Source organism: Ursus americanus, chromosome 6 (genome assembly GCF_024610735.1).
Source record: "Ursus americanus isolate L20-20 chromosome 6, mUrsAme1.1.p, whole genome shotgun sequence".
Lineage (NCBI taxonomy): Eukaryota > Metazoa > Chordata > Mammalia > Carnivora > Ursidae > Ursus > Ursus americanus.
In genome coordinates, this window is record NC_142132.1 from 61,849,632 (window position 1) to 61,857,590 (window position 7,959).

Here is a 7,959-nt window from a genome sequence, read left to right on the forward strand (position 1 = left end):
GGATGAACTCCTCCATATTGTCGTTTTGGAGGAAAAAACAAAACCAAAAAAAAACCAAAAAGCAAAAGCAAAACAAAATAAAAATTTTTAAAAATTGAAAAATAAAATAAAATTTAATATAATATAATAAAATAAATAAAGGAAACTAGATCCTTCATGTGGTTTGGTCTGCTTTAGAGAACCTTGATAGAAAAAGAGTAGAAAGAAAAGAAAAAGAAAAAAGTTAAAAATTAAAAAAAATATATAGAATAAAAATAAAATAAATTTTAAAATTGCTCTTTCTGTATCCAAAAAAACCCCAAACACACACAAAACAAAACAAACAAACAAACAAATTCAAAGGACACTAGATCCTGTTTCCCCTAAAAATTATGGAACACGTCACAAATTTGCATGTCATCCTCTTACAGGGACCATGCCAATCTTCCCTGTATTGTACCAGTTTTAGTATATGTGCTGCCGAAACGAACACTACTCAAATCTTAAGTGTTACTACCTCAAAATTGATTAGAGTAAGTCTCTTAAAAATGTCTGTGTCCTTTTGGGGCACCTGGGTGGCTCAGTCATTAAGTGTCTGCCTTCAGCTCAGGGCATGATCCTGGCGTTCTGGGATTGGGCTCCTGCGCTGGGAGCCTGCTTCTTCCTCTCCCACTCCCCCTGCCTGTGTTCCCTCTCTCGCTGGCTGTCTCTGTCAAATAAATAAAATAAAATCTTTAAAAAAAAAACTCTGTGTCCTTTTGACAACTACAGAGGTCTTTTAATAAATTGTGCTTGATGGCATCATAAGATGTTACAGCTTCACCTTGTATTTTCTATGCTCCAGATCTGAATTCAAATTTCCTGAAGGACCTGTGATTTCTTCTTGTGAGAACTGGTAGTTAGAAACCAAGATTTGTGTGTCAGGAGTATTCAAGTTTACCGGGCTGTTATTGCTTCCAGAAACATTTCAGTGGATAAAACTAGGACATGTAAATATAAGTATGCTTAAATATTGAGTGTATATTGTTATTTATAATTCAAATTTAATGGTATAGTGCATTCCTTAATATCTTTGGTCTTGTGTTTATTTTGTTCTATACTGAAATTCTTGGTTTCTAATTAGCACATTTACTTTATCCTATGATACACATTAAACAGTATGGTTTAAAATTTTGTATCAGTTCTTTTTTCTCTTTAGGATATGACCTAAGGATGTATAGTCAGAATACTGGGTCAAAGTAATTTAATTTAAACATTCTCTGGCAAAAACACTACAAACAAACTAGAGATGACTGATAAACTTTGGGGAAAAAATGTTTGCTGTTTTCATCATAGACAAATAATATCCAAACAAATATCCCAAACAAAAAGAGACACTAGAGGGAGAAAATATAAAAAATAGCAAAGAACATGATAGAGATAATAAACAGTTCACCTAGAAAAGAAATGCAAATGACTCTTAGATTATGAAAATAGGCTTAGTTTAATCACTGTAAGTTAAATCTAAATTAAAACTCATTAGAGGTACAATGTTTGATTTATTCATACTGGCAAAAATCCAAAACTTTGACAATATACTCTACCAGCAAGGCCATAGGGATAGAGACAATCACATTATATTGTAGGTGAAAATGAAAAATAACATAATTCTTTATGGAGTAGAATAGGCAATATCTAGCAAAATTCTACATGTATTTCTACTGTCAACAGATAATCCAGATTCTCCTTATCTCAAAATCCTTAATTTAATCACCTCTGTAATCACCCTTTGAACGTGTAAGTTTCTGGAGTTCACAGCGTCTGGAGATTCTGACACAGACATCTTGGGGGGCCACTTTCTGTCTACCACACATAATACAGTAGATGAATTTAATAATAAATATGAAAGGATTGAAGTCATGAAGAATATCTTCTCTAATTATAGAAGAATTAAGCAAAAAAAAAATCAATGAGTAAATGATAAATGGGAAATCCTCGAAATGATCAGCACTCTTCTAAATTGTCCTTAAGTCAAAGAAGAAATTACAAGAGAAATTAGAAAATAGTTGAGACTAAACATAAAGAAAACAGCTCCATTTCAAAATTTGTGGGATACAGTTAAAGCACTGTTTATATCTTTTAAAGCTTATGTTACTAAAACGGAAGAGTACAGTGTCAATGATCTAAACTTCCATTATAAGAAGCTAAAAAAAGAACAAATAAAAAATTAAAGCAAGCAAATTCACAAAGATAAGAACAAAAATAAAAGAAAAAATAGAGATCAACAAAATTCAAAGCTGGTTCTTTAAAAAGGTCAACAAAAGAGATAAACCAAGTAGATGGATGGAAAAAAAAAAACGAGGGAGAAGACGCAAATGGCCATTATCAGGAATAATATAAGAAATATCACTACTGATCGGACAGTCATTAAAAGGATAATAGGGAAACATGAGGAACCACTTTATTCCAATAAACTTGTGAACGTAAATGAATTACACAAACTCCTTGATGGCGTAAGTTACAAAGCTGACTCACAGAGAACAAACAACTGAATAGTTCTATATTTATTAAAGAAATCGAATTCATTACTTAAAAGCTCTCCCGGAAAAAAACTCCAGGCCCAGGTGACTTCCTAGGAGATTTCTATTGAATATTTAAGAAAGGAATAATACCAATCACACATAAATTCTCTTAGAAAATAGAGAAGGATGCAATAGTTTCCAAACCACTTTATGAATCTGGGATTAGACTGTTATCATCTTCAGACAAAGACACTATGAGAAAACAAAGCTAAAGACCAATATCCCTCAAAATACTAGATGCAAAATCCTTAACCAGATTAGAAAATTAAATCAAGCAATATAAAAAACACATAATAGTAATAATCAAGTACGGTACTATTCCAGGATCATAAGTTTGGTTTAACAATCTAAACTCAATGTCATTCTCCCATATAAAGACAATAAGGGAGAAAAGCACGTGATCATCTCAGTAGATGTAGTAAAAACAAAATTTTACAAAACGCATTATCCACTAATTCTAAAAGCTCTCAGTCAAATGTAAATATTAGAGTAAGAGAAGGAAACATTCAGCTAACATCATACTTAGTAGTGAAAGACTAAATAACCTTCTGCTCTAAGACTAGGAATAAGACAAGAATGTCTGCCACATTTATTTTATTCTACCTTATGTTAGAAGTCCTAGCCTGTGCAGTAAAGCAAGGAAAAGAAGTAAATACACACAGACACAGACACACAGACACACACAGACACACACACGCACAGGAAAGAAAGATATAAAACTGCTTTTACTTTGTGGATATCTTCATGCTGTACATAGAAATTCCTAAGGATGCTACTGGAAAAAAAAAAAAAAAAAAGCTACCCTAACTCTAACTTTTGAGTTTTGAGTGAATATAACAGCATCACATGATAACCCAAGACCAGTATACTAAACCCAGTTGGGTTTCTAGATATTAGCGATGTAAATACAATAGCATTAAAAATCTTGTAATGCTTAGAGATTATTTTAAGAGCATGTACAATACCCGTACAATGAAAATGGAAAGATGGCTGAATGAAGTTAAAGAGGACAGATATAACTGGGGAACCATACAAAGTTCATGAGTTGGAAGACTAAATATTGTTAAGGTATCGATTCTCTCCCAACTTATTTATTAATTTAACACAATCCCAAATAAAATCCCAGTAGACGTTTTTAAAGAAATTATCAAACTGATTCTACAGTCTATATGGGAATACAAGGTATATAGAACATACAATTTTGAAAAAGGAGAATGCAGTTGGAGGATTTATACACCCTGACTTCAAACAGTAAACAAGGTAGTACCATATTGGCAACAATCTAGATATTTAGATCAATGTTATGGATTTGGGAGTTGAGAAATAGAGGTTTCTATAACATCTATTAGTTTCTAAAACTGAAGGATTAGTTTTTGACAAATTACCAAAATGAATTGATGGGGGAAAATTTGTCTTTTCAATAAATGGTGTTGGGATAACTGGATATCAATATGGGAAAAAGAGGGCTTTGGCATTTTCCTGACACTATACACAAGATTCAAAATGGATTATGGACCTCAACACGAGGGCTTTCAAAGTGTAAAGCTTCTAGAAGAAAAATATGAGAAAATCTTTGTGATGTTGAGTAAAGCCAAAGTAGCATAGATTGGATACAAAATATAGAAATCACAAAAGAAAAAGAATTTGTAATTAAATTTTCCCAAAATTAAAAACTTGTGCTTGTCAGAAAATTCCATGAGGAAGATTAAATGGCAAGTCACAGATGGTGAGAAAATATTTGCACAATGTACATGTGACAAACTACCTGGATTCCGAATATACAAAGAAGTCTTACAACTCAGTAATAAGAAGACAACCAAGTAAAAAATGTGCAGATACTTTGCAAATGAACAAGTCCAGGAAAAGATGTTCAACATCATTGGTCACTAAGGAGATGTAAATTAAAACCACAATGAGATACTACTGCACACCCACCAGAAAAACAAAAATTCAAAACAAGTGTTGGCAAAGATGTGAAGCAAATGGAAACCTTATGAACCATATGTGGGAGTGTGAAATGACAGTTGGAAGGATGGCAGTGATTCAGAAGGGGGCGGCTCTACGAAAGGGGGCAGGATGATGTGGAAGAAAGCCATAGCCAATCCTGAGTTGTCCAGTGGGACGAGTGGTTGCTGGCCACTGAGATTTTGAGATTATCTGTTATGCAACATAACTTTGCAAATGTTGATGAATAGAGTTGTGTTTTGGCTTCCATATGGTGCTTTATTTCTTCTTCTTCCTTCTCTGTGCAAAATATATTTTGCTGCATTATTGATATTTTCCATTATTGCTTCATAATTTGAATTGTAATGCCCACTTTCCAACTGTCCTGTGATCATTTACGTAAAAGTCCAGCTTTTCCCAGTAATTTCAAATGCCACCTTTATCATATACCAAATACCCATATAGACTGCTCTACTTTTGTACTTTCCATTCACTTTCATTGTTTTGTCTGTCCTTAGACAAAATATCACACTGTTTAAATATAGTGACTTTACAGAAGTACGATTTTATATGCTCTTCTTTTTCAACATTTTCTTGACTATTTGCTTCTGTATTTCAAGACTCAAATTTTCTAGCTTCACAAAGGATATTAGTGTTTTTATTGGGATCACATATTTTCATATGTCATTTTTTATATTAACTCAAACAATATTGTCTCTTTAGGAATTGAATCACCCAATCCAAGAATATGGGGTGACTTTCTGTCTGTCCAAGTTTATTTTTGTATCTTACAACAGTGTTTCATAATTTTCCATGTATAGATTATATATATTATTTTATTTCTGTTTTCTCCCACTTTTTTGTTGAGGGATCTTTTCTTCTATTATTTTTTCTAACTAATAATTTTTATATATATGAGATATTAATTTTACATGTTAATTTAATATATTATGGCATATCGTGGAATTATATTATCTTTTCCAATCATATTTTCCTTGATCCTTTTCTTTCTTTTTTTTTTTAGGATTTTATTTAATTGACAGAGACACAGCGAGAGAGGGAACACAAGCAGGGAGAGTGGGAGAGGGAGAAGCAGGCTTCTCTCTGAGCAGGGAGCCCGATGTGAGGCTCGATCCCAGGACTCTGGGATCGTGACCTAAGCCAAAGGCAGACGCTTAACGACTGAGCCACCCAGGTACCCCATCCTTGATCCTTTTCAAACACATTACCACAATTCATTTATTGTATATATTTATACATATTTATATATCATTTATATTGTATACATTTTTATACATATTTGTATTCTATGTATTTTATTTTATACATACATTTTATACATATTTATATTATATATTTATATATCAAGATACATTTTAATCTCTTCTTTTATAATTATTATATTTCTAATTATTTTTTATAGTCACACTGGATAATATTTCTAAAACAAAAGTATAAAGTAATGCAAATGATAGGCATCTTCCCTTACTGCTGTCTCAGTGAGAATTTATCAAGTGTTTCCCTATACATAAATGTTACATTTTGAGTTGAAGAATGGAAACACAGACACACACACACATAGAGACACACACACATACACACAACCTAATCTTCTTAGGATAATTCATTTTAGTATGAATTCATTAAATCTTATTTCAGAATTTTTTTAAATTAGAAATTGATGTTGAATTCTGAAATACCTCTTAAGCATCTAGGGAGAAGCATGATAATGTTTCCTTAAATGTATTCATGTGATGAATGACAATTATGGCTTTTTAAAATGTTGAACCATTTTTGCGTTATTATACTAGACCCCACTTGGTCAGGACACATAATTTTTAAATGTGCCATTTTGTTATGTTTGCTAATATTTTATTTTAGATTTTTGCCTTAATATACATAAATAAAATTTTCATTGTTGGAGTTTCCATGTTTATAGTTTCAGTTTTTCTCACCCCATAAAAATACTTTGAATAGTTTCCTTTTCTTCAGTATTCTCTGTGATGATGTTTTTATTTGCATGCCTGCCTGATTGGTATGTTTTTTGGGGAAATAGGTACAGAGAAATTAGAATTTGTTAATGGCCATTATATAACGGAAACATGGAATATTTATTTATTATACAACCTTGTGCATGCTTACTGAAGAAATCTTACAAAGTACAAATGAGCAAAAAGAAAAATACACCAACGCAACAATGCTAGTAAAAGCAACAATCATTTACCACTTTGAATAATCTCCTCACTAGATGATTAAAAAAAATGTAATGGTGACCAAAATCAGAAAAAAGAAGTGTCTTATATACCTCTTCTTTCGCTAGAGTGTTGGCCTTAGACCTTAGCTTTCAATTTATTACTACATTTTTATTTCCTTTATATTAAAAATATTTTAAAGTATTTGATATACATGGCTGTTCTATTAAGCTAATGATTCTATAATGTTCGAAGACTAAAGGATAGCCCTTTAAAAATAGGAAATGCCTTAAATTAATCTAACCAGATGAGATAATAACTAAATATTAGTTATATGGACAACGAAAAATTGACTAAAATGAAGGCCACCATTTTGAGGACAGAATAAAATTTTTTTGAGTACTCATTTTAACCTGTCACTTTAAAAAGTTATTTGTAAAAAAATAAATACATATATAGTTAGTTGTACACTAATTGAACTTAATACCCTAGGTAATAATGTCTCAATTCTTCTTCTTGATTGGACCTGACTACAAATTCGGGTACTCTTATGTGGATACTTGATATTTAATTTTTAAGACAGCAAAAAAATATAGAAGAAAAGATTTGTTTTCTGTTTGTTCCACTGTTCAGTTTTCCTCTATTTCTCCTTTTCTGGGTTATTAGAACACTTTTTAAGGATTCCCTCTTATTTTTATTTACAGTATGTTTAGTTTTAATAGTGGTTGTCCTGTATATAACAATATGCATATGTGGTTATTACAGTCTGATGTTATCAGTATTTTACCCCTTTGAGTGTAGTTTAAAATTTTTACTTCCATTTAGGTCTTTTTAACCTCCCCACTTTTTTTCTTTCTTTCTTCTTTCTTTCTCTCTTTCTCTCTTACTTTCTGTTTTTTTTTTTTTTTAATTTTTCTTTATCTACTATTTTTTTCTTTTGAGTACAGGTGACATGCAATGCTACATTAATTTCAGGTGTATAACTTACTGATTTGACAAGTTTATACATTATGCTGTGTTCACAAGTGTTGCTACCATCTGTCTCCATACATTACTATTACAATAACATTGACAGTATTCCTTATGCTCCGTTTTTTATCCCCATGACTTACTCATTCCATAACTGGAGGCCTGGCTCTCCCACTCCCCTTCACCCATTTTGCCCATCCTTCCCACACCCCTACCTCTCTGGCAACCATCAGTTTATTCTCTGTGTTTATCATTCTGATTCTGTCTTTTGTTTCTTTATTCATTTTTTGAGATTCCACTTATGAGTGGAATAT

At 31.8% G+C, this 7,959-nt stretch overlaps 1 non-coding gene across 1 annotated transcript; it reads right to left on the minus strand.

The window, feature by feature from the left end:
- Nucleotides 1–365: 365 nt before the first annotated feature.
- LOC123783154 (U6 spliceosomal RNA) lies at nucleotides 366–472 on the minus strand. Its single transcript, XR_006777136.1, has one exon. It is a non-coding gene; the product is annotated as a U6 spliceosomal RNA (small nuclear RNA).
- Between the last annotated feature and the right edge of the window lie 7,487 nt (nucleotides 473–7,959).